This window comes from Canis aureus, chromosome 26 (genome assembly GCF_053574225.1).
Source record: "Canis aureus isolate CA01 chromosome 26, VMU_Caureus_v.1.0, whole genome shotgun sequence".
Classification (NCBI taxonomy): Eukaryota; Metazoa; Chordata; class Mammalia; order Carnivora; family Canidae; genus Canis; species Canis aureus.
In genome coordinates this window covers 16,577,125-16,603,108 of record NC_135636.1, presented here as the reverse complement: position 1 = coordinate 16,603,108, position 25,984 = coordinate 16,577,125, and the positions used below count along the sequence as shown (strand labels likewise).

At 37.4% G+C, this 25,984-nt stretch overlaps 1 long non-coding RNA gene across 1 annotated transcript; it reads left to right on the top strand.

Annotated features, from left to right (window-relative positions):
* Nucleotides 1–203: 203 nt before the first annotated feature.
* Nucleotides 204–15,011, top strand: LOC144297936 (uncharacterized). The gene is made up of 3 exons (XR_013364885.1): nucleotides 204–327; nucleotides 12,916–13,063; nucleotides 14,620–15,011. It is a non-coding gene; the product is annotated as an uncharacterized LOC144297936 (long non-coding RNA).
* The last annotated feature ends 10,973 nt before the right edge of the window (nucleotides 15,012–25,984 follow it).

The window sequence follows — 25,984 nt, the reverse complement described above, 5'->3', positions numbered from 1 at the left end:
AAATTTGAGAAATAATTCAGAAATAATAATTTAGGAGGTTTTCCTAAAACTAAATTTAATCAAGATTAAATGTCACTGTATTTGTGCTTTACCAATTGATAAAAGTTGTTCGGGATTCCAGATATTATTAAGAAGTTTCATGATTTTGGTAGGTCTGTGGATAGAGGGATATTAGAATTCTGTGCAATTTAGAACACCCACCACAAAGCCAGATTCCTAAGTTCAACCTCTAGCTGCCATGCCATCAACTCATGTTTCTCATATTCTTTATGATACTTCATGGAATTTTCTATTTGTTTCTCTAATGTTCGCCACTCTTCTGCAAAAGTAGGTTAACTCCAAGAGAAGGTATAATGTGGGGACTCTTTCCTTTATGTATCACTATCAAATGTACCTATTTTATAATGGGAAATCTCACAGTTCAAGTTCAGTATGTGACCTTCCCTCCTTGAATACTGTTTCTCATTCTTTCATGGATTCAACAAATGTGTTTCAAGTGCTTGCTGTATGCCAAGCAGTTCTAGAACTCTATCCTCAGTGAGCTTCCACTGTAGATGGGAAATTCTATCCAGTAAACAAAATAAGAGGCTAATACAGTACATGGGGAGGTACTGTACTAAGGGAAAAAATAGAGCAGGGCAAGGGGGATAAGGAATGTAAAGGGAAGGTGGCTGGGATGAGTGATAAATAGGATGGTCATTCTAAGGCAACTTTAAGAGGTAATATCTTGTAGAAAAGAAATTTTTCCATCTTTTTCCCCCAATCAGTTGGATGCTGCATTATTCTCTTTTGTGATATCCTATCCATTTTCTTATATGAGACTCCTAGTTCTTGAAATTAACTACCAACCTTCCCTGCTCCTGAGTCTATTGTTACCCATTTCTTTTCACATGTAATAATTATGAATCTCATGATATGTGCGTTTGGCTTCTTCTAACATGAATATCACTTTGCCCTTCAGAGAAGCAAACATTCTATATTTTCTCAGTTTTTAGAGTCAGTGTTATTACTACTTTTGAAGTGCTTAATGTACTAGTTTGAATAGTGACCTTGTTTTCTTTCCTTTAAGTTGCTTGGACTTTCTCCTTTGAAGAGTAGAATTTTTCCTCACTCATTTTCTCACAAAAAAAGAAAAACAGTGGTAAAACACACTTTAGACATTTCAAGTTAATGTATTTTTTTCAAGTCTATTCTTTGTGCTTTGATTCATTCTACAAAACTTTTTCAAGTTTCATTCTATCTGCACACAGGACAGAATGACCAAATGCCACTGAGGACTTCTTTCCCATCTAAATTACTGCTCCAATGAGGAACATTTCTAAAATATGGCCACAGCTTATTCTCATGATTTTTAAAAATAGTCTCTAATAAGTATAAATGATGCAAAGGTATCATTTCTCTAATGATATGCATTCTCTAATGGAATGCCTTTTCCCACCTAATCATGATCTTTCAGCCTGTGGTAAGATGATGAGGACATTGAGTTTCTTCTTTTGGGATCCCTAATCAGATGTTGTTCTATTCAGTCTTGTATTTATCCTGTTCTGCCTTTGATAGATATAATGTACATTTATGGATAATAATCAATCCATTATTCAACAACCAAATATGAGGAAATTTCTCTCAGTCCAGATCAAGTTATTTTTGTTTTTCCCTTTTTTTTTTTAAATTTATGATAGTCACAGAGAGAGAGAGAGAGAGAGGGGGGCAGAGACACAGGCAGAGGGAGAAGCAGGCTCCATGCACCGGGAGCCCGACGTGGGATTCGATCCCGGGTGTCCAGGATCGCGCCCTGGGCCAATGGCAGGCGCTAAACCGCTGCGCCACCCAGGGATCCCAAGTTATTTTTGTTTTTAACAATAAACTGAAATCTATTTTTGCTTCCTGATTTCCAGACATATTTTGGAACAGGAATAAGTTTTATTGCATTTACAATTCATTGGAGCTTTACCTTTACAAGTTAAGTTAAAACAAATTATTTCCTCTAAGACCCAAAAGAAATTTGTGTTGCAGATCTTTTTTGTAAAGAATGCATATAACCATATCTAGACAAATCAAATCCTATATAAAATGTATATGGAATGGTTCAACATATAAGAAATTAATTCTTTTACAAATTAATTTACAATTTCTGTTTGAGTTAATTTTAAAAATTATTCTGATTTCCATTTATGTTTAGGTTGCCTCGGACTGAAATGAAAATTCATTTTTTGACATATTTATGAGCAACACATTTAATTTACAATGAATTAACCAAAATATATAGCTCTGACATATTTTCTTTGTTCTTTGTCCTTTAATTGTCCAGTGGATATTATGGTCTGGTCTGGTTAGTGTCAGTACCCCGCCAATATGAAGGACTGGTGTTTGGCCACTAAAGCAACCCAAGCCTCTTAAGGATCATACATTAATGCAAACACCTCTAACAAGACATATTCACTTGGCAGGATGCTGACTCCAACTTGGACTCTGTGAAATAGTGGATACACCAACTTAATTTGCTTGGGCTGACTCTCCCCTTGGGACATCAAGCACAGTTGGATCAGCAAAAGAAACACTAAAGTTTTGTTGTTGTTGTTTGGCCTTGAAATCAGGAAACACTGGGAGTTTTTTCTTTTCCTTTCTTACATGAAGAGCCACTCCAAATATTCCATAAAGTTTTTTTCCTGTTACCTATCTTACCCCAAACAACAAAACCTGGAGGGGACAAGAAAGGCCTAAGTCTCATTTTAAATCACCTGATGTTGACATTTTTTTGTTATATCACAATTGGTAATCTGTTTTTTTTTTTCCTTATGTTCTGGTAGCCTAGATTCATCAAGTGGCCATTAATTGATATTGTACAGTTACATTTTTATCTACCAGGGGATGTGGACTAGAGGAGGAACTGGGACAACAAGGAATGTTTGTTTGAATTTATGTCAGAGAAGCTCCCAGAATTTTGAGTATGGAATTGCTCTGTATTTGAGCCTCAAAAGTTTATAATGCTAGCATTATAGGAGCTTCTTTTCCTTGTATTTTAGTATTTCCTTGTATTTTAGTAGCTTTTAATAACTTTAAGAAGGTAATATGTTACTATTCCCCTATGAGTTTCTCCCACTGACTAACTGGGTATAAAAAATGGAATATTCTCCAAGGGCTTGTCTTTCTTCAGCTGTGAAATGGGAATAGCATAACTTGATCTGGACTCTAAAAAATGATTAAAATGTCTTTATTTTTTTAAAAGATTATTTATTTATTTATTCATGAGAGACACAGAGAGAGAGGGAGAGGCAGAGACACAGGCAGAGGGAGAAGCAGGCTCCATTCAGGGAGCCTGATGTGGGACTCGATCCTGGGTCTCCAGGATCAGACTCTGGGCTGAAGGCAGCGCTAAACCACTGAGCCACCCAGGCTGCCCCTAAAATGTATTAGCAGAACTATGTTGAGGGTAAAGAAAAGCATCTTGAGGGTAAAGAAAAGCATCTTGAGGCTGAGAAATCTTAAATCCTTGGTTCAAATCCCACATCCACTGTGGTAAACTAGACCTGGAGACTGCCTATGTGCAGGTAGTACCTGCACTTCTGAGCAGTTACAGGATCAGATGGCATGATGTATGTGTAGTCTGTGTAGCTCTCAAGTAACCAGAATGATGTGGATTAACAAAAATCAGATTCTCAGTTTAAAAGCAAAGACCTGAAGAACTGTTAGAATTATGTAGAATTATTTAAATCCTTAGAAACCACCCTAGTCAACACCAGCCTTTCACAGAAAGTACTAAGACCAAGAAGGTTGTTCGTTCTTCCACTCTCCCTCTGAACCCTCAACAATGCCTGCCTTTCTTGTTTTACTTTACTATCTTTCTTTTCTTTTTCTTGCTCTGCATTTCCCTCATCATTATCCATTCTCTAGTCATAGGTACCTACATTTGAAAAAGTATAACTAACCCACTTATATCAATGGAGAGATCATCCAAACAGAAAGTCAATAGGGAAAAAAATGCCTTTGAATTGCACACTGGACCAGACGGACTAAACATATACAGAACATTTTATTCTAAAACAGCAGAATATACATTCTTTTCAAGCACACATGGAACACTGTCCAGAAAAGACCACAATTAGGCCACATAACAAGTCTTAACCAATTCAAAACAGTCAAAGTCCTACCATGCAATTTTTCTGACTACAATGCTATAAAACTAGAAATCAACCACAGGAAAATAACTTGAAAGAGCACAAATATGAGGAAGTTAAATAAAATGCTACTAAACAATGAATGAATCAACTAAGAAATCAAAGAAGAAGTCAAAACTTACATGGCGATAGAATGAAAATGAAACACAATTTGGTCCAAAATCCTTGGGATACAGCAAAAGCCATCCTAAGAGGGCAGTTTAGAGCAATACAGGCCCACTGCAAGAAGCAAGAAAAATCCCAAATGAACAACCTAGCCTTACATGTAAAGAAAAAGAACAAACAAAACCCCAAAACCAGCAGAAGGAAGGAAATAATAAAGATTAGAGCAGAAATAAATGATACAGAAACTTAAAAAAAAAAAAAAAAAACAGAACAGATCCATGAAACTAGGAACTGTTTCTTTGAAAAGATCAACAAAACTGACAAACCTTCAGCCAGACTCTGAGAGAGAGAAGAAGAAGAAGAAAAAGAAAGAGAAATAAAACACCACAAAAATACAATTGTAATAGAATATTATGAAAAATTATATGCAAATAAATTGGACAAACTAGAAGAAATGGATAAATTCCTAGAAACACAGAACCTACCAAACCTGAAACAGGAAGAACTAGAAATCTGAACAGACTGATTACCAGCAAAGAAATTGAATCAGTAACCAAAAAATTCCTAACAAACAAAAGTCCAGGACCAGATAACTTAACAGGTGAATTCAACCAAACATTTAAAGAAAGAGTTAATACCTATTCTTCTCAAACTATTCCAAAAACTGAAGAGGAAGGAAAACTTCCAAATTCATTTTATGAGGCTACTATTACCCTAGTACCAAAGCCAGATAAAGACACACCACACACACACACACACACACACACACACACACACACACACACAGAACTGCAGGCCAATATCTCTGATGAAGATCTATGAAAAAATTCCCCGCAAAATACTAACAAATTGAATCCAATGATATATCAAAAAAAATCATTCACCATGATCAAATGGGATTTGTTCCCAGGATGCAATGGTGGTTCAATATTTGCAAATCAATCAACATTTGTAAATCAATCAATATTTGCAAATCAATCAACATGATACATCACAACAAGAGAAAGGATAAAAACCATATGATTATTTCAACAGATGCAAAAAAGCATTTGACAAAGTACAATATCCATAATGAAAACCCTCTGCAAAGTAGTAAGAACATACCTCAACATCACAGAGGTCTTTTATGAAAAAACCACAGTGAATATTATACTCAATGGAGAAAAACTGAGAGCCTTTCCCCTAAGATTACAAACAAGACACGGATGTCCACTCTCACCACTTTTATTTAACATAGTACTGGAAGTTCTAGCCACAGCAATCAGACAACAAAAGGAAATAAACGGCATCCGAATAAGTAAGAAGTAAAACTTTCACTATTTGTAGATGACATGATACTATATATGGAAAACCCTAAAGATTCCAAAAAACTACTAAAGCTGATAAAGGATTTAGTAAAGTTGCAAGATACGAATTCAATGTATAGAAATCTGTTGCATTTCCATACACTAATACAGTTGCACCAAAAATAATAAGACACCTAGCAATAAACCTAACCAAGGAAATGGAAGATCTATACCCTGAAAACTATAAAACACTGACAAAAGAAGTTGAAGATGATACAAAGCAATGAAAAGACATTCCATACTCATGGACTGGAAGAACAAATATTGTTAAAATGTCCATACTACCCGAAGCAAGCTACAGATTTAATGCAATCCCTATTGAAATACCAACAGCATTTATCACAAAACTAGAACAGCGCTAAAATTTGTATGGAACAACAAAAGACCCTGAATAGCCATGTGATCTTGAAAAAGAATAAAACTGGAAGTATCACAATTCCAGATTTCAAATCATACTACAAAGCTGTAGTAATCAAAACAGTATAGTACTGGCACAAAACAGACACATAAATCAATGGAACAGAATAGAAAACCAAGAATAAACCCACAATTACATGCTAAATTAATCTTTGACAAGGCAGGAAAGAATATCCACTGGGAAAAAGTCTCTTCAACAAACCATGTTGGGAAAATTGGATAGTTACATGCAAAAGAATGAAACTGGGCCACTTTCTTATACTATACACACAAATAAACTCCAGATGGATTAAGGACCTAAATGTGAGAACTGAAACTATAAAAATCCTAGAAGAGGACATAGGCAGTAATTTCTCTGACACCGGCCATAGCAACATATTATGTATATGCCTCCTGAGGCAAAGGAAATAAAAGCAAAAATAATCTATTGGCAGTGCATCAAAATAAAAAGCTTCTGTACAGCAAAGTAAACAACAAAACTAAGAGACAACCTACTGAATGGGAGAAAATATTTGCAAATGACATATCCAATAAAAGGCTACTATTCAAAATACATAAAAATCGATAAAAACACCCCAAACATAAATAATCCAACTAAAAATGAGTGGAAGAAATTGACAGATATTTCTCCAAAGAAGACCTACTGATAGCCAGCAGACACTTGAAAAGATGCACAATATCCCTCATTATCAGGGAAATGCAACTCTAAATTACAATGAAATGTGGCCTTATATCTGTCAGAATGACTAAAATTAAAGCCACAAGAAGTAACCAGTGTTGGAGAGGATGTGAAGAAAAATGAACCCTTGTGCACTTTCGGTGGGAATACAAACTGACACAGCCACTCTGGAAAACAATATAGAGGTTCTTCAAAAAGTTAAAAATCCAACTATCCTATGATCCAGTAATCACACTACTGAGTATTTCCCTCCCCCCCCCAAAAAAAAACAAAAACACTAATTAAAAATGATAGCTGCACTCCTGTGTTTATTATAGCATTTAAAAGCCAAAATATGGAAGCAGTCCAAGTATCCATTGATAGATGAATGGATAAAGAAGATGTGATATATTCAGCAGCAAAAAGGAACGAAATCTTGCCATTTGCAACAACATGGATGCAGCTAGAGAGTATAACGCTAAGTGAAATAAGCAAGAGAAAGACAAATTCCATATAATTTCCCTCACATGTGGAATTTAAGAAACAAAACAAGAAGCAAAGGAAAAAAAAAACACAAAAGAGAGAAAAACCCAGAATCAGACCCTTAGCTATGAAGAAAAAACTGATGGTTACTAGAGGGGAGGTGGGTAGGGGGGTAGGGAAAATTGGTGACAGGGATTAAAGAGCACCCTTATCATGATGAGCACTGAGTATAGAATTGCTGAATCACTATATTGTATACCTGAAACTAAGATAACACTGTATGTTAACTATACTGGAATTAAGATTAAAAATTAAGAGAAGTATAATTTAAGTGTGGAGGGTATACATATAATTATCTTGTATCATTGTCTTTCAGTCAGCATCTCTCACAACTCATTCTAGGCCCACTTAGCGTTATCATCTCATTTCTTTAATTTGGGACACTTTTAATACGGTTCTATCATTTCAGAGGCATAAAGATTTCAAAAGTTAGTGGTAAGCTGGGGAATTTCACAGCTGAAATTTTTGTCTTTTCAGTCTTTACAATAAAACAATACAGAATTTACTCAAATCAGCAGGATAAGTCCAAGTTGCAAAATTATACCCATATTCAAATTACAATATTGGTATTTATTTTTCTCTTAGAAAAGATGTTTTAACAATAGTTTAATGACAACAGAGTCTCTTATGTGTAACAGTGTCCATGCCATAAAGAAACTGAGAAAGTGACACTCAATATAGGATATCTTTCGATATTAATTGTCCCAATGCCACACTGGTAGATTTAAGCTAAGTTACTTTGGAAAGTATTCCCGGGCATGATGGTAGTCAGGAAATCATTCTACAATTTATAAATATTGCTGGAGGGCAAAATGTGGAAGTGGGAATAAACTGGATTTAAAGACACAAACAATTGTACCGTGTGTGTGTGCGAGAGCACGAGCAAGTGAGAGAGCAGGAGAGAGAGAGAGATACAGAGAAGCTTGCTCTGATCCACAGAGCATACAAGAGGAAGTCTGAATTTCAGAACAGACCAGAGGCAGAATGAAATCTAAATCTGGCGAGCTACTTTCTACAGTGTCTCCATCTGATGAGTTTGCAAATCTCCAGTGGAAAAAAACATCCCTCTGATTCCATTCTTATAGCTTTAGGGCATCACGTCTATAAGCACTATAATTGTTTGACCTTCATGGACAAGAGGGTGGTTTTAATTCTTTGCAAAGCTGTAGTTTGTGCAGCTGTGGACACTCCTTCAACATTTTGGGAGAAGGTACTGAGCGTATATAAAATAACAAGATTCTTTCTCACTTTCTCTGTCAACCAAAGTTGGTAGTTTCCTAAAGTGCTCTATGAAACCACATGAGGTTTCTCCTGGTGGGCTAAAAAAAGTGGTGTCCCTTCAATATGATACTCTTTACATATTCAATTATTATGCACTTTGTGGAGGCAGAGGAAAACTTTTTAAATTCATTTAACATGTCCTTTTTCCTTAAAATAACAATTTCATAATTTTAACATAATTTTTACATAACTGATTAAGAGGCATATAAATCCACAGTCATTTAGCAAACAAATTACTAATTGTAGGTGAATAGCACTTTGTCATGTGTCATTAAGTTTTGGAATTTCTGCTTTTTGTTTTGTTTAGTTTTGTTGTGGTTTGGTTGGTTTTTGCTTTTTTTTTTTTTTTTTTTAAGATTTATTTGACAGAGACAGAGACAGAGACAGAGAGGGAGAGTGAGTCCAGGGAGTGTGGGAGCAAGTTTTAAGCAGATTCTGTGCTGAGCACAGAGCCCAACATGGGGCTCGATCCCACGACCCTAAGATCATAACCTGAGATGAAACAAAGAGTTACTTAGCTGACTGCATCACCCAGGCACCCCAAGAATTTCTGCTCACTTTAAATCTATTCCTGGTGACACTCAGATACCTAAACTGTACCATGAAATCTATACTTAGTTGAGGTAAAAACATTTAAGAGACCTAGAGCATTCAAGCAAGAGGTGCTTTAAAAATTTCCACTGAGCATATTCCCTACTTTGGGGGATAAGGAAAATTTTACATTTCACCAGTTATGGAAGGACTCTCAGGTGGAAATTCAAGTGAACTGGTACCACAGATCCAGTTCATCACTGTGATAACTTAATATCATTCATGGATTGGTAATCAGGGTAACCGGTAGCTCACAGCCCTTTAACCTGGCTTGGTGATTTTATAGAAGAGACATATTAAATGTAGTAAGGCGTGGCTTTTACCTGTTGCGTCTTTTCTTCCATTGTCCTTTTTTTACACTAGAAAGAGTGGCTGGCTTCTCTTTAAATTTAAAGAGATTTAAATTTTCCAAATCTCTCTAGCTTATGCTTTCAATACTCTTCCCATAGCCTTGGCCCTTACCATTTCAGTACACACACTTGAATCCCAAAAGTCACAGTCTACATCTTGGCCTGAGGATTTGTTCTGAAGTCAGATTTGCCTGTGCAAGAAAGAGGCAGGCTGGAAGTACTTGGGAATGAATGTTCCCCCTGGAGCAGCCGTTAACCAATGACTGATGGGAGTTAGTGTTCCATAGTCTAGCTCCTGCTGCCTTTGAGGAAGGTTATCTTGAAGCATGTATTCTACACTGTCTCCCAGAGTTCCCCAGTTAGAGCTGAGCCCCAGGTGTCCACAATCCCACAATAGCTTCTCTGATAAAGCATCTTACTGGCTGCCTTCCATTGTTGCTCCCCTAACAGCGCTTCCTAAAATTCCTCCCAATTTACTTTTAAATCTTTGTCTCAGGGCTCCCTTCTGGGGGAATCCTGGAAAATTGTTAATAGACATGCCTTCAGCCTGACAATCCCTCAAACCCCCAAAGAACTAAATAAGCCACCTCCTATCCCCAATTATTAAAGGTCTAAATCTCTAATTTGGAGTATATTTTCATGGTTTTTGTTTGGGGCATACCATTACTTTGGAAAATCTGCAACAAAAAAAATATATTACACATATAATATTTTCCAATGTGTCTCTGTGCATATATTCTTAACAAGCACCTGCTTCAGACTGAAGTTCTGGTCAGCAGCCAGGAGAGGCCTGGCTCATAAAATCCTCAAGAGCTGTGTAGGTCAGCAGCTCTGGAAAATGAAGTTCACTCTTAAAATTAAAATGTTGCAGGAAAAAAAAAAATGTTGCAGGGATAATTTCTGACATGCAGCTTTTCAGATAATTGGCCTCCATAGAATGAAAAGAACATTCATCTATCTTTCCTTTTCCTCCAAGCAATTTAAGGGCTTAAGCAAATGGAGTTTAATACAGTTTATAGGGGCCCAAGGCAGTGTTCACCTATATCAAAATCACTTGTGAAGCTTTCTTAAAATACATTTTTTCTGAATTCCATCTTGAGTCTATAGAATCAGAACTTCTGGAATTGAGGAATTCACATTTTACAATCCCTCTCCCCCTAAAATAATATCTATAAACTCTTAAGTTACATTGACTTGGTGCTTGATAAGTTTTTTTTTCACTTTTCCTTTCTTCTAATCTCATAGTTAAGTTGAATCAGATTGCACCATTCTTTTGACAATCTAAAGGAAACATATTTGCATGTACACCCTGTAGAATAGTATTTACTTAAGCCTAGGCTTAACACAAAATAATAAACTTAATAATATGTCCAAATTCCTATAATAAAAATGAAACAATAAATGCATAGAAATAGGAGGAAGAAATTACACCCATTAAATGCATCTAGCCTGATGAGTGATAGGATGGCTGCCTATTCAAGCTGGAAATTTTACACATGATCGAAGCTTTATTTAGTCTAATGGAATGTGCTTCCTGAATTTGACTGTGACTAAGCCAGAGCACAATAGCAAGTATTATGTGATTGACCTGAGCTCATTCCCATCTCTAAGTCATTGTGATTCAGTCTTGACTGCCTCTTTCTCTCAGGTAGCTAATAACCTTGCTGTTCTCCTCTGGTTTTAAAATTCATTCAGGATATTACAGAAATCTACTTGGCAGTCTGTATGCATCATGGGTTCATCTTTGTAGCCTCTCTCTTAAAACTCCTGAAATCACTGAAGATTTAGCCTCATTCTACAGGGCAGGAAACACAATCTCAGTGATTTATGGAAACAAAATTCACAGCAAATGTTATTAGTGGCCAAGATTAATGAGCCTGTCTTACTGCTAGATAATCACATGGGTGTACTCATGCCATGCTTATTGCACCAGCCCAGTAGAGATAACCTCAAAATGTTTTTTGGGAAGAATTTAATATTTGAAATTTCCAAGAACGATATTATTCTCAGACGTTTCAGAACACTCATACATATCCTTACATTTATTTGTCTTTATATTAAGAGAGGCGGGGATGCACCAAAACCTGATTGGAATGTGTGGCTTTTGAACATTCTTAATCCAAACTTTTCCTGTCCTCATACATTGCTTAGCCACTGAGTATAAACCCATAAATATAGCATCAGATGTCAACATGCTCATAAAGTCTGGGAAAAATGTTGTTATTCCCATAGTTACCCTGTGTTGTCCATGTCAGCATCCATAATGATACTCAAATTGTTTTGAGAGTTAGAATTAAACACAATTAAACATGTAGGGGACCTTGATTTTAGGGGAAATGTAGTTCATTCCCAAACAATCCCCCAAGGGTGGTACATTTCTAATGTAGATGTTAAGGTTATGATTGGCCAGAGGTGTTGTGAAGTGGACATCTCCAGATGGCCTCCATATAGGTCCATATAGGTCCATATAGGTCTTCAGACCTCCATATACATTAACACCCAGTGCTCATCCCATCAAGTGCCCCCCTCAGTACCTGTCACCCAGTCACCCCCACCCCCTGCCCACCTCCCCTTCCACCACCCCTAGTTCATTTCCAGAGTTAGGAGTCTTTCATGTTCTGTCTCCTTTTCTGATATTTCCCACTCATTTTTTCTCTAAGACCTCTCTTTACATACCATGCCTCTGAGTCTATCCCCACATAGTAAGGAGATGTGACCTTTACCATCAATTAAAGAAAATCCTATGTTTTTCCTGTGATTTTTTTTTCAGAGATTCAGTGTGGATTTACTCTGGACCACTGGCCTGCCTATGAATTCTAGGAAGTGTGCAGTTATCTGATAGTAATCTAGAATTCATATTGACCTATGAAAGACATACAGCTTATAATAACTTAAACCGCATCTCAAGTTTCCCCTTCTCTAGAGTCAAGAGAAGACAAAACATCATCAGGCAATATCCCTCATAGAAACACTAGATGTTGATTCTGGATCTTCAGCATTATAATCCCAAGCACTTCAATCTTGTTGACAGCATTTCTTGTATTCTTTACATTATGGAATTTTGAACATTCATGAACTAACATGGTTAGTTCAAGCTGACTTCCATCTATTTCCTACTTGGGGTCCTGGACCTCTTCCACTTTGTTGTCACATTGCTAAGTTAAGGTAAGGGAAGGGAGACTACTCGCCCCAGCGTGATAGTGTTATCACATTGGTTAGGTCCTGACAGATGAACTGACGACTTAATGTCGTATACGTTCTTTTAGTATAGCCACTCATATTTGACTTATGTTTCCATTTTTTATGGTCACTCTCTTTGTGAATGTATGTTAGCTGCTCTTGGAGATAGTTCCAGAGATGATATAAGTAAAAATATATTGATGAACACATCAAACAATTCCTTGCTACTTAAAAATCCCTGGACTAATCTCAGTCCCTCTTAAATCTAGAATGTATGTTCTCAGGGAGCAAAAATGGGGAAAGATACTGATTGACTGAAAGAAATCCACTCATCAAGCAACCAATCTGCTGAAAGCCAACCTGGCTACCATTTGCATATAAACATTGGTCATTCAAGAAATATTGAGGACTCTTAAGGTAAGAAAACTATTTTTGTTTTATCTAGTATCATTGTTATTAAATCAAGGCAATTTCATTGTATTTTTTTCTATAATATAAATAGTAATATGTATTACTTATTAAGTATTATTTATATCATTACCTAACTTTCCACTGTGATGTGATCTGCATATAATAAAAAAAAGAGCAAATGAGTAAATAAATAAATCCTTCCAAGAAATGGTTAGAAAAAGTCAGCGTTGAAAAGTAAAGAAACAATGGGATCATACAATGAATTTCTCTCTCTCACACATACACACACATCATCTTAAATCCAAGTCATTGACCTTCTATATATTTTTAATAGATAACAGTGCAGGTTGTTTGAATGTAGATTCATAAAGACTTTTTTAAAAATATACTTTTAATTTTAATTTTTTTTTGAGAGAAAGACAGAGCAAGGAGTAGGGGTAGAGGAAGAGAGAGTATCTTAAGCAGTCTCCATGCCCAGTGCAAAGTCTGACATGGGGCTCAATCTCATGACCTGAGATCATGGCCTGAGCCAAAATAAAGAGTTGGATGCTTCACTGACCAAGCCACCCAGGTACCCCAATAATTGCCCATTTTAACTAAGGATTTGAACCAGCTTGGCCTACATTGTCCACATAAGTAGAAGTATTAAAAAAAAAAAACAAATGATACCAATGATAGTAACAGTTACAAGAGTTTGTTAAGCTAGACTGTCTGGAGGTAAGAGACTATTTTGATTAATTATTCTGTGTGCAAAAATCTGTTAATTTTTCAGAATAAAATTGTTTAGGTTTCCATGGAAACTGAGATGCCAAGCCATATTGTTGTACTATGCTTCATAGAATCTAGGGTAACTTCCTTGACTTCCCCTTACCAGCTCATGGTCAGAGGACAAGACTCACTCCCTGAATATCAGTTTCTCAGTTTAAAAATGAGAATGAAAGTACCTGTTTCATTTCTTTCTAAGTGGGACAAAGCTGGACTCAGATATTGGCCAATGATATAGGCATACCAGTTGGAGAGCTGAAATATGTTATATAATTTTTGTGGTGGCAAAACAAGTAATATGCAAGGGACAGAGGGTTTTCCATGGTTTACTAATGACTGAGTATTTAAGTAGAATATTCAATCTGCTGGCTATTAATACAAACAACTCTAGGTAGCCTGAATCTAATAAACTCTGGGCAAATATTTAATCAATATATTGTGGTTTGACTAAGGGAGACTGTAAATCCTTTAGCCTAAGGCTCAATTCAATCATGCTTACTGCAGTTCTGAGAGCTTGTCCTGAGAGAATGATGATCAGTGTTGCCTAGACTTATCCATCTAACACTAAATCCACCTATTTGACCAGCCCCACTAAAGCCTTATCAGTCACAGGAAACTGTATTCCTAGATGGTGTTATTTAATATGCTACTTAAAAAAGGAGCATTTTCTATCATGCTAAATATCTCATCCCATCAGTTCCACAAAGCAATGTTTTTATCGGTTTATTTCAGGTGGAGAAAATCTGTCCATGTAAGTCTAGAAGGCATGCTAATTATTATTTTCCTTTTAACTTTAGGAAAAAAAATCAGACTAATGCAGTCTATTGTCTTATTATATCCAATTGCTCAGCCCCTCTTGTAAGAGAATTATAAATCTCTTATGTGTTGCCATGTGAACTGCAGTGACTTCCTTTGGAGAAGAGACTTCTTGGTTCAATGATACCACTCTGCCTATGTGATTGCTTTCATCAGTGGAATGTGAACAAAGTAACACATGTCATGTCTGAAGCTGTGAGTCATGTATGATTCAACCATCTCCATTTTTTTTCTGAGAAAGATAAGCATCAAAGAAAGGCTACTGCTTCTCCTTATGTTCTGGGATAAATGTACGTGGAACAGAGTCATAGTTAATGGGCAGCTACTACAGCCTAATGTAAAGTAAACAGAAAATAAACTTTTGTAAACCTTTGTTGCTGGGTTTCAGAAGCTGTTGGTTTTTGAAGCATAATGTAGTAAATATTGTCTTATACATTTAGCAAGGGTTCTGAACATAGTGAAAAAAATTTCATCTCCAGCACTAATAGTACTCAAAATCCTTCTCAAGCCAGATTTTTCTTTTTATTACAAACATACAAGACATTTCCACTTTGTGGAACTTACTCCTTTAAAAACTAGTATTTATGGCACATAAGTTGAGACTTTATTTTTATATTTACTTTGTGTAATATATTATGCCTGGTCCTTACAAATATATTCCAAATCTTCAAAATAATAGTATAGTGAGAAATTACTCTGTGGCTCTGAGAAGGACACTGGGGCTTGGAGGTTGACATTAACAGGCCATAAAGACACAGCACTGCAACTTGTGCCATGGTTCTCATCCATCCACATTTTTTAAACCATCTCTTAATCATCCTTCAAATTAAATGATGTTTTTGAAAAAGCAGAAAGAATAGGTTCAAGAGATGTACAATTCAACAGAGAAGACACAGTTACACACCAAAGCCCCCATGTTCTTCCCCAGAACTCCACTTTAGGAATAAATTGATCTTGAATGGTTTTTTTTTCAGTGACAACCTCATGGTGTCACATTGCCTCTTCCCCATTTACCTTAGACATTGAATCTTTTCCATTGTCTAGTGTAACTACACAGATTTCAAGGACATAATTTAGATAACTACAGAGAAAAATTTTTAGCAGGATGGGATTTCCTTTTAACATTTGCATTTCTCTTACTTCTATCAACAAAAGTACCCATTTTTTTTTTTGTAAATTGAAAAACACATTAAAGCTTTAAAAATGAAAACATACCATGATGCATTTATCCAAATGTAGTTTACAGATCAATTAAAAATTGTCATGCACGCAAAACAGTTATACTACAGGATTGGCCTACATGTTTAAATTGATAGATTCATTTATTAAGTCATGTATTCAGTAGCTTCTGTGTACTAGACTGGGCATTTGAATACAGTGCATCCCACAGACAAGGATCTACCCTCACATCACTTACATTCTATATGAAAGAAAGACAATGAACGGGCTTAAAAAGGGGCAAATCCCCACTGTTAAATATAAAGGAAGCCTATAAAGGAAGTCATCAAGGCTAAGAAGATGGAGATGCCTACTTTGGATAAAGTGGCCAGTTGGGGAAGTAATAATTAAGTTGAAACCTAAAGGATGAGAATGAGTCAGCCAAACAAAGAACTGGTTTCCACTGCCTGAGAGGGAAGAATGAGGAAAAAGTGTGGAGCATGAACAGAAAGAAGGCCAGTGGGCTGAAGTGTAATGAACAAGGTTAAGAGTGATCAGAGGTGGTAGAGATGGGGAGAAAGTGGAGTTTGTCTCAGGCATAACCTTGATGAATTTAATTAGGAGCTTGGATAATTTTTCAAGGCATTTTTAAAGCCACCAGAGATATTTTATGACTAATAATTTAGCAAGTTTACCTCAGATGTTGTACAGCAAAACGCACTGAGAGAGGGTAGGAATGGAGACTTCTGGTTTGCCTATACATATTGTCAATATTGATCACACAGTTTCTATATACCTCACAAGCAATGAAAGTAACTCATTTTGTAATGACTTAGCTAATAGGAAAGACAGAAAAGGGGAGATTTCAATTAGGAAGTTATTAAAGGAATGCACGTAACAGGTGAGAGTAGCTTTGGCCAGATGGAGAGAGTTAAGCAGATCTGAGGCATGTTGTGGAAGAACAATGCACAGAATTTGGTGATGAGTTGGATGTGGAGTGTAGTAAAAGAGCACTCAAGAATTGTTACCAATTTTCTAGCTGTTGATATTAAAGTATTTTATTTCAGCTAGAAAACACCTGGGCAAAAAAAGCACAGGGTAAAGAGAATCAAAACTTCCACTCTGGACACTTAAGGTATTTGAGGGACAGACACAGAGATATTAATTGTGGGGCTCAAAAGGTAAGTACTGCCCTGAGACCTAAATATGAAGTACTAATCATTTAGATCAGGGGTTAGCACACTACTGCATATGGGCCAGATCTAGCCACTGTCGTTTTGTATGGCCCCAAAAGCTATGAATGCTTTTTCATATTTAAATTGTTGGAAAATGGGCAGCCTGGGTGGCTCAGCAGTTTAGTGAGGCCTTCGGCCCAGGGTGTGATCCCAGAAACCCGGGATCGAGTCCCACGGCTGGCTCCCTGCATGGAGCCTGCTTCTCCCTCTGCCTGTGTCTCTACCTCTGTGTGTGTGTATCTCTCATGAATAAATAAATAAAATCTTAAAAAAAATTGTTGGAAAAAAATCAACACAAGAAGAATGTTTTATGACACATGAAAATTATAGGAAACTCAATTTGTAGTGTCCATAAATAAAGCTTTATTGGAATATAGCCACATTCATTCATTTATGTATTATCTATGGCTGCTTTCATGCTATGACCGCAGAGTTGAGTAATTGTGACAGAGACCATATGGCCTGCAAAACCAAAAACATACACTATCTGGCTATTTACAGAAAATGTTTGCCTACCACTAATTTAGATATTAAACGTATGGGGTTGGGTGGTAGAAATCCTAGAAAGTTTTGCATCCAGCTACCCAGATGTCCTGGAAGAATGTGGGAACGTGGAAAGAGGACCATCTATTCAGTTGCCTGCTGTGAGTTCCACTTGTGGACTCTCTAAGGATGAAATAACATCAGAAGGGAATGATGAATTAGAAGAGCCAGACAGAGTTCCTGCATTGCAAGCTCCAAATTAACTGTACAGTGAACAGATTTACAAAGTTAAAAAAAACACATGGGAAAAGGGCCTTCTGTTTATTTTTTCTCCTTATTAATTCACCACAACCACCATCAAGTGTCCCAGTTTTTGTCTGGGAAGAGAGGCTGGCAGAGCCAGTGATCAAAAAGCAGCTGGAAAACCCCAAGAAATTATGGAACCCTCATAAAAGAATCAAAGGACAATGTTTTTCAAACCACTTGAAAAACTGAAGAGTCCATTCTGGTCATGTTATTGTGTTTTTCGTGATGTGTTAACAACTGTAATGAAGGACATCAGCAGTTGTGGACTGGAGTGGAATGTTGGCAATGAAATCCCAAGCCTCCTAAATGACAGGATTCACAGGGTCTTTTAGGGAAGCCCATGATTAGCATGAAAATAATGCCCATGATGTATCTTAAAGAACGAACCCAGACAAGTAATTGTTCAGTAAAATTTCAAACAAATGAATGTTTAAAATAAATTTTAAAACATACTGCTTATTAAATATAGTTATGCTTATCTCCTATTTGAGCTACATAAATTGTCAGTATTTATAACATAGTTTCTGTATATTTCAGAAATAATGATAATATCTCTTTCTGGAAAGGTTTAACTAATAACAGAAGAGAGAAAGAGGATGTTTCACTTACCTCAGGAGTGCAACTTGAAAGTGAATGTCAAGGAAACCACTAAATCTTAAAAACAAAATGAAACAAAACCCTTTTTAGTTCAATATATCCACCAACCATTTGAGTATACGTGGTATTTTATTAGTGTTTTTGAAATATTGACTGTGACGCAAAGAAGGCTAGAAGATGCCACATCCATTCATATTTTTTTTCTAGAATTTTACTGCTTCTAATTGTGGTGAACCAGCCTTATTCTACCAGTCATGCCTGCTTACAGTGACATGTCAGCTTTTCCATTTCCTGGTCACTTCAGTTATCCATCTATTTACTTACCTCTGATACTGCCAAAAACTACAGTGAGGAAAAACCTTATCCAAGCCATTATATGTTGAATCATTATTATAAAAAAATGGAATTTATGTATAAATAGTTCCAGGTGTAGAACTAAGTGCATATATTAAACTTTCTGGAAACAGTCTTCTAGAAAATTTTATCAAAAAATAGATTCATAAAATTATTTTGTCATAGTACATATCATAACCTAATATCTGCTTATTTGTGCATATGTACACACAGGCCAGCCATTCTGTATATTTCTTAAGGCAGTGATTATTAAAGAAAAGTTGGAATAAAGGAATAGAGTCACATGCATACATATATGGTAGCTTTGATCTAGACCAATGTAACATTCCAGTGGTCATGACCATGTCGTATTCTATTTAGAGGGCACCAGTGTTGCTAGCAGAGCACCTTGCATATAAAGAGTACCCAATAAACAGTGGCTTAATGTGGAATAAAAGCAGTAATGCCATTTTCTTTTTCAATTCTGAAGGGCATGACATAGCTTTCAATAAATGCTAGGTTGTTTTCAGATGAAAATAATAGCATTTTATAGTTTACAAAGTGCTCTTATATCCATTTTTTCATTTAATCTTATTATATCCCCACAAACTAGATATTCTTACGTTTTAAGGTAAGAAAATTAAGAGAAGTTATATGACTTGCTCAAGATCATCACAAAATATATTACCATGTTAGGAATCAAACCAAGTCTTGATCTCTTTGCACCATATTGGCTATAAATTTCTGTGTAGCCTTCATAAGCCAAAAGTCCTTTACAAGTGGGGATTCTAACAGACAATCTGCATTGTCACCATTTTAGATCAGCATTTATGGTACCTACACCTATAAAACCACCTTCTTTTTTCTTTATAAGTTTAAGAGCTGAGTATTTGCCCTGTGAAAATTCACTGAAATGAGAAACATCTTGTGCATTGTGTCTCATATAATGTCAGGCTTAGATTCTTGGCTTTACTGCCTGCTTATGTCTTTCATGCTATCAAACTCAAAGAGCTTCCCAAGTTCCAGAATGTCTCAAGCCACCTCTTCACCTTTCTTATCTTCTATAGAATTTGTCTATTCAAATGTATTCCATTGAAAGCTTTAATAAACGATCGTTTGCATTGATAATCTTATGCTGCCAGTCACTTATCCTCCTTTCTTCTTTATTTTTCCCATGAGCTCCTTTTAAAAAAAAATCTAGTTTGATTAGTAAGAGAGAATTATTTTTCCACTTTGGTGTTCAGTGTTTTGGTCTTTGTCTTTTTCAGTGTCAAGTTTCAGTGTCAGTCCTGTAAAAATTTAGACTAAAATTGCATACGTGTACAAAATTATAACTCCGTACTTTCAAAGTTACAATTAACAAAATGACATTTGGAAAGAAAGAAGGTAGAAAAGTTTGGTAAACCGAAGAATGCATGTTTTGAGGTGTTTGAAGGCCAGATTTGAGGCCCCTGCTATGGCACTTTCTATCACTTTCTTTTGACCTAAGCCAAATCACCTTGCGTGGCTTCATCTCAGTTTCTTTATTCTAGGCTACGGGCATGATAAGGACTCTTTGAGTGGCGTTTAGGGTCTTGAGAGAACAGACAGAAGCACGGTTTAAATTCTGGGGCACCTTATTATTGCCAGGTAGCATTATGCATACAAACATAAAAAGAGGGCATTAAATGTCATCAAAGAGAAAGGCAAATGTCCAGAGTTCATCTCTGCTCCCCTGTTGCTAGGGAAAGAGGCTCTTTGTCCCTTTAAGAGCTCTCAGACACATTTCCAATTACATCCTAAAAGCCTTCCTGGTTGTGTAGTTTAGGTGCATCCGGTAGCACAGCCGTGTTCCGATCTTCCTGGCAGATGTCATAATTTACTGTCACCCTCATACAGGAATGCAGTGCAAGGGGCCCCATGCTGGCTCTGTGATCCATTGCCTGACAAGTTCTGGGTGTCAACCTTAGGCAGGCCCAGCGGAGGTGGAACGCCATTTACCTGATAGTGCCTGTGATAAAGTGGGCAATTAGATGCACTTGGAAAATCCTGGCTGGAAACTGGCTGGCATTTAAGAAACATTACAGCCAAGTCAGGCTTCATAAAAATTAATGGGGAAAAATTAAGTCTTTCAAGAACTACCTTGGTCTCTAAGGAAGTCAGGAACACAGGATTCTATAGCTTTATCTCTTTTTGTTTCTCTCCCACCTTCTCACTCTATATCTCCCAGACAGGGTAATATATTCTCATTGGAGAGGGGAGTAAAGGGGCGAGAAATGAGAGTTAAGGTTTCAAGTTTTTGATCTCAGAGCCGTGGTATTTCTTTACTCTTCAATCCCTTCTTTCCCCCTCCCTGCCAGTCACAGTGCTAGGATTTAATCTGGCACATTAGCTTGCATTTTGTCTCTCACTGGAGTTTCTTGAGTTTGGTGCCAGCTTGGGGATGTGATTTGTTTGACATGTATTCAACAGCCCCCTCTTCATTTCCTCCTAACTGGATAGGTTCAGCTTGTCAATGATTAATGAGTCTGGAAGGTGAGCGACAGTTATCTTAAAGGGCTCTCAAAAGTTTGTTTCAAGAGACTAGCTAAAATCTCCCGCTGCATTAGCTACAGTTAGATTTCCTGTTGATAACAGCCCATGGAAAATAACTGCTCGCCCCCCAAGCTGCCATGAGTAGAACTCTGTTTATCAGCCAACATTGTGCATGTTCTCTCTGTTGTCCTGTGCATTTGCCATTTCCCTTCAGGCTGATAAACATTTTACCTATGAGAAGTAGGAAGTACATTATGAGGCTGGTCCAACACTGGGCCTCATTTGGAGTGGAGGCTTTCTGAAATTGAAGAGTCAGGAATGATCTGGAAAATGTGCTTACAGACAGTGGAACAGGAAAACAACTCCCTCCCCAAGGCTAGTTCCTCCTCTTCTGTTGGGTGGAAAAGGTGGGAGGAAGGGACAGGGTGTTCTCTGTGTGATTGGAATTCCCCTCTAGAGTCATAGGGGATGAGCAAGCCTTTGGTTTTCATTTTTTATACTTTATTTTGTACCTAGAATAATATGCTCACAGAGAGGAGACAGAAATATCCACATGAGATTTTTTCCTTTCTAAATAATGAAGAGTTCTACACTAAGCCGAGGACTACTAGGGAATGCTGATGGCTAGATGGTGGGGCCTGTTTGGGTTCTGGCCTGATTGTAAGGATACCAGGAGGACATCCAGGATGTGCCCTGATACCAGCCACTTCACTGGAGTGGGGAAAGAACGATTGGGTCTTCTCTCCAAAGTTTTGAGAGGACATCTGAGAATCTGGGTCAATATACTCACATTCTCTTTAACAAATAAATAAGCTTTTTTTAGGCTGTTGGAGGTTTAGAAGTGGGAAGCTGAAGAGGAAAGCAAATGCTTCTAGACCCCAGAAGAGTTCTGGAGACTAAGATGGTAGAATGTCCTGCACTCAAATGTATCTTTGTCCCTCATGTCATTCTGTGGTGCTGCTAGAATAGATCCAAGTTACATTTTCCTTATGAAGCCATTTCACTGAGCTTGAAGCCCACTCAGCATCTTTGGAGAGTACACTTAAATGAGGTGTCTATAAGACAGTATTAAAAGGAAATTAAGTTAAGTGTGTATGTATGCATAAAATGCTCCCCAGGGGACTTGGTTTTTGAAAACTCTGTTTCTACATGCATATTTAGTTGAATATACATATGTAGAAACAGGGTTTTCAAAAATCCAGGTCCCCAAGGGAGCATTCCCACTCTTGAGGACAGGCACTGTAGAGAACCAGAGACTTTCATGCTCTGTGCTACAAGATCTCCAAGGTTACCATGGTAAACTGCAATCAAGACATAATTCTTTACCTCTCCCTCTATGCATACTGCTTGAAGCTCCTTCTGTCAAGAGGTGGAGCAATATCCCTGCCCCTTGATTCTGTCCCTATTACTTTCATGGGTCAATTGTGGAAGTTATGCTGTGCCAGCTCTATCTAAACCCTACGTGCCCCGTGGGTTTCCTTTTGCTCACTCAGCAAGCACTCTTCTATCACAGCCATGACAACATGCCTTGAATAACCTGCTAGAGGTTGAAACAGGGGGGATAGAGTCATTTTATTACAGTTGCCCTGAGACCATCTTAAGTCAGCCAACAGCTAACTGACCTCTGGAAATATTAATGGGTTCACCTGAGTCTAGCCTCAATAAATCTGTTTTGAGCCAGAGTTTAGGGATGGTTTGTTATACAGCATGATTGCAGGAATACACAGATGGTACAGTTGCCCTCTGTTTAATATTCTATTTCCATGTCTCTGTTCTTTGCTCACCCATTCAGATCTTTGCTAGTGAGACAGTCCGATATCTTCTTTTACCTTACAAGGTTTTTTATTCTTCCCTTTTGCTTTGCCTTCTCTCTTTCCCCACACCTACCCACTTCTCATCAGAATTCTTTGTTTTTGTACAGTATTTTTTAAAAACTTATTTTTAGAGAGAGACAGACAGACAGAGTACATACATGCAAACAGGAAGAAGGGGAGAGGGAGAGAGAAAATCTAAAGCAGATTCCCTGCTGAGCATGGAGCCCCATATGGGGCTCAATCCCATGACCCCAAGATAATTACTTGAGCTGAAACCAAGAGTCAGACACTCAACCATCTGAGCCACCCATGCATCCCTCTACAGTATTTTATTTTATTTTATTTTATTTTTAATTTTTTTATTTATTTATGATAGTCACAGAGAGAGAGAGAGAGGCAGAGACACAGGCAGAGGGAGAAGCAGGCTCCATGCACCGGGAGCCTGACGTGGGATTCGATCCCGGGTCTCCAGGATCGAGCCCTGGGCCAAAGGCAGGCGCCAAACCGCTGCGCCACCCAGGGATCCCCCTCTACAGTATTTTAAATCAACAGCAGACAACCCTAGAATTAGTAGGAAAATTTTCTCAGTTCTTGACAAGTATCTTCACTATTTTGGGTTCCTTCTATCATTTAATAAAAAAATAAACAAATCTGTGATACATCAGGTGATATTAGTGCTACGAAGAAAAAGTAAGCAGCATAAGTCAATTATTGAGTGTCAAGTGGATGAGGACTGGGTGGAGGAAGAACACTGCTGTTTCAGAAGATTCATTAGACAGGGCTTCTCTGAGAGGCAGACACTTGAACATATTCTGGGTGAATTTAATCTTTCTAGACCATATTAAAGAGGGATAAGGGACACAAAGACATTACTTTCCCAGTTATCCCACTTCAAGGATTGATAGGGAGACTTATGAAAAGTCACCATGGCTTACCCAATAAAGTGCTATTCATCCATAGTCACTGTGGAAAGGAGACAGTATTTCAGGGCCTGAAAGCCCTCACATGCTTAATCCTTCTGATATCAGACCTATAACAAGCACCTGTTGGGCTTGGAGTCAAGAGCTAGATTCTCACATCTGCACTGCCATGAGGAAATCATGTGATTTTGGCAAAGTCATTTATTTTCTCTGGGCTGGATTTTTTCTTATTTGTCAACTAGGGAGTTGAATTAGATGCACTCTAAGGAAACCAGCAGGTCTAACATCCCATGGTTTTATGAGATTATACAGCTGGTGCTGCACTACCCTTTACAGGAAAAAAAGAAAAAAAATAATAATGATAATAATATTGCCCTTCACATAGTCACTTACCATCTTCTTGAATTTTTCAACATGATTAAAGAGAAAGAATAGTGCAGGGTGGTAGAAAACAATGCACGCTACAGGATCCTGAGCAATACCTTTTCTTTCTTCTATCAAGTCCTCCTACCCTCTGCCCAGATCGAAAAGTAGCTAGTCTGTTTTTCATGCACTATCCAAAACTTACAAGGTTTTGATCCTTTGGGCATCTGCCAAGTCCCACTCTGAAAGAATAGTGTAGGACTTGGACATCCAAGTTGCTATACTGTCCCTAGTTTGGGTTCTAGAGTGTCCCTCAATTAGAGGGACACTGCTAGTGGTGATTTGGGATGAGAGAGCACCCACAGTAACCTTCCATTCATTCTCTGCCCAACCAGTGTCTCACTGAAATGTGCCTGTGGTCAAGAAAAATCATGGCAAACCTTGGCTTGTGCGTGTGCAATAAAATGGTACTATGATGTTTGTAGAGAGGGGCAGGCTGCCGTCTCCTAACCTTCCTGGAGTGGCAGAACTTGTAACATGGCTGATGTCAAGAATAGCACAAGCTTAGTAAACGTTTATATGATGTGTGAGCAGAGGGGAGGGCTCACTGGCACGGAGGAATGAGGCCAGGAAGGGGAAGAATGCCTAAGCCAGAAAGAGGCCATCTTCTAGAGGAAGTGCTGGTAGCCAAAACCCGCCTGCTTGGGTCTGGCTCAGCATACTCCCTCAATTCTTGACGTCAGTGCTGTCAAGGTTAGAGCATGCTGAAGGGCTGGAACAGCACTGAAAAACCAGGGAGGGAGAGGAAGTGGGACGGCAGCAGCAAGGGAGGGGCATTTGGTCTTCCTGCATGACTATTTTCACATGGTGAGGACAAGGGAGTGAGGAAACATAATTTTGCAAAGAAAAATTGTTAAATGCAAAGAAACAAAACATAACCATCAACACACACACATACACACACACACACACACACACACACACACACACAGAACAGAGTACTGACTGCAAGGAATAAATGATTCTGTTTTTGTACTGTTGCCAAAAGAGGGTTGGTTCCTTCCAGATCATGACTACTCACTCACTGTCTTTTCATATTTCTTTTTTGATTATCCTGAAATTATCTGTAAGCTGTTTATCACTTTTTATAATATCATATGATTTGGTGGTTACAAATAGGAGTCCTGGAGTTGACATCCTGTGACCAAACCCAGGTTCTACCACTTCCTAATTTTGGTCTGGGTATGTTATCTCCATGTTCCTTAATTTTCTTATCCATCAGATGGAAATAATAACAACTTAGAGCTCATAAAATTATTATAAGGATTATATGAAATAATGCATGTAAAGCATATCGAAATCAATGTCTTAATTATTTACTATAAATTTTTCAACTGAAATAAAATTGATCAATTTCTAGAGATCTAATAACATACAAGAGAAAATGGAGAGAGGTTTGGAGATCTTTAAAAAGGTATGTGCAAAGCCATTCCTTATTTACAAAAATAGCTAAGGAGAAAGCCTTATAAATGTAAAAAACTTAAATAAGACAAATATTCAAAAAATAATAAATAAAATGAAACCGACCTATTGATTAAGTAGAGGAGTAATAGGTAGATCCTT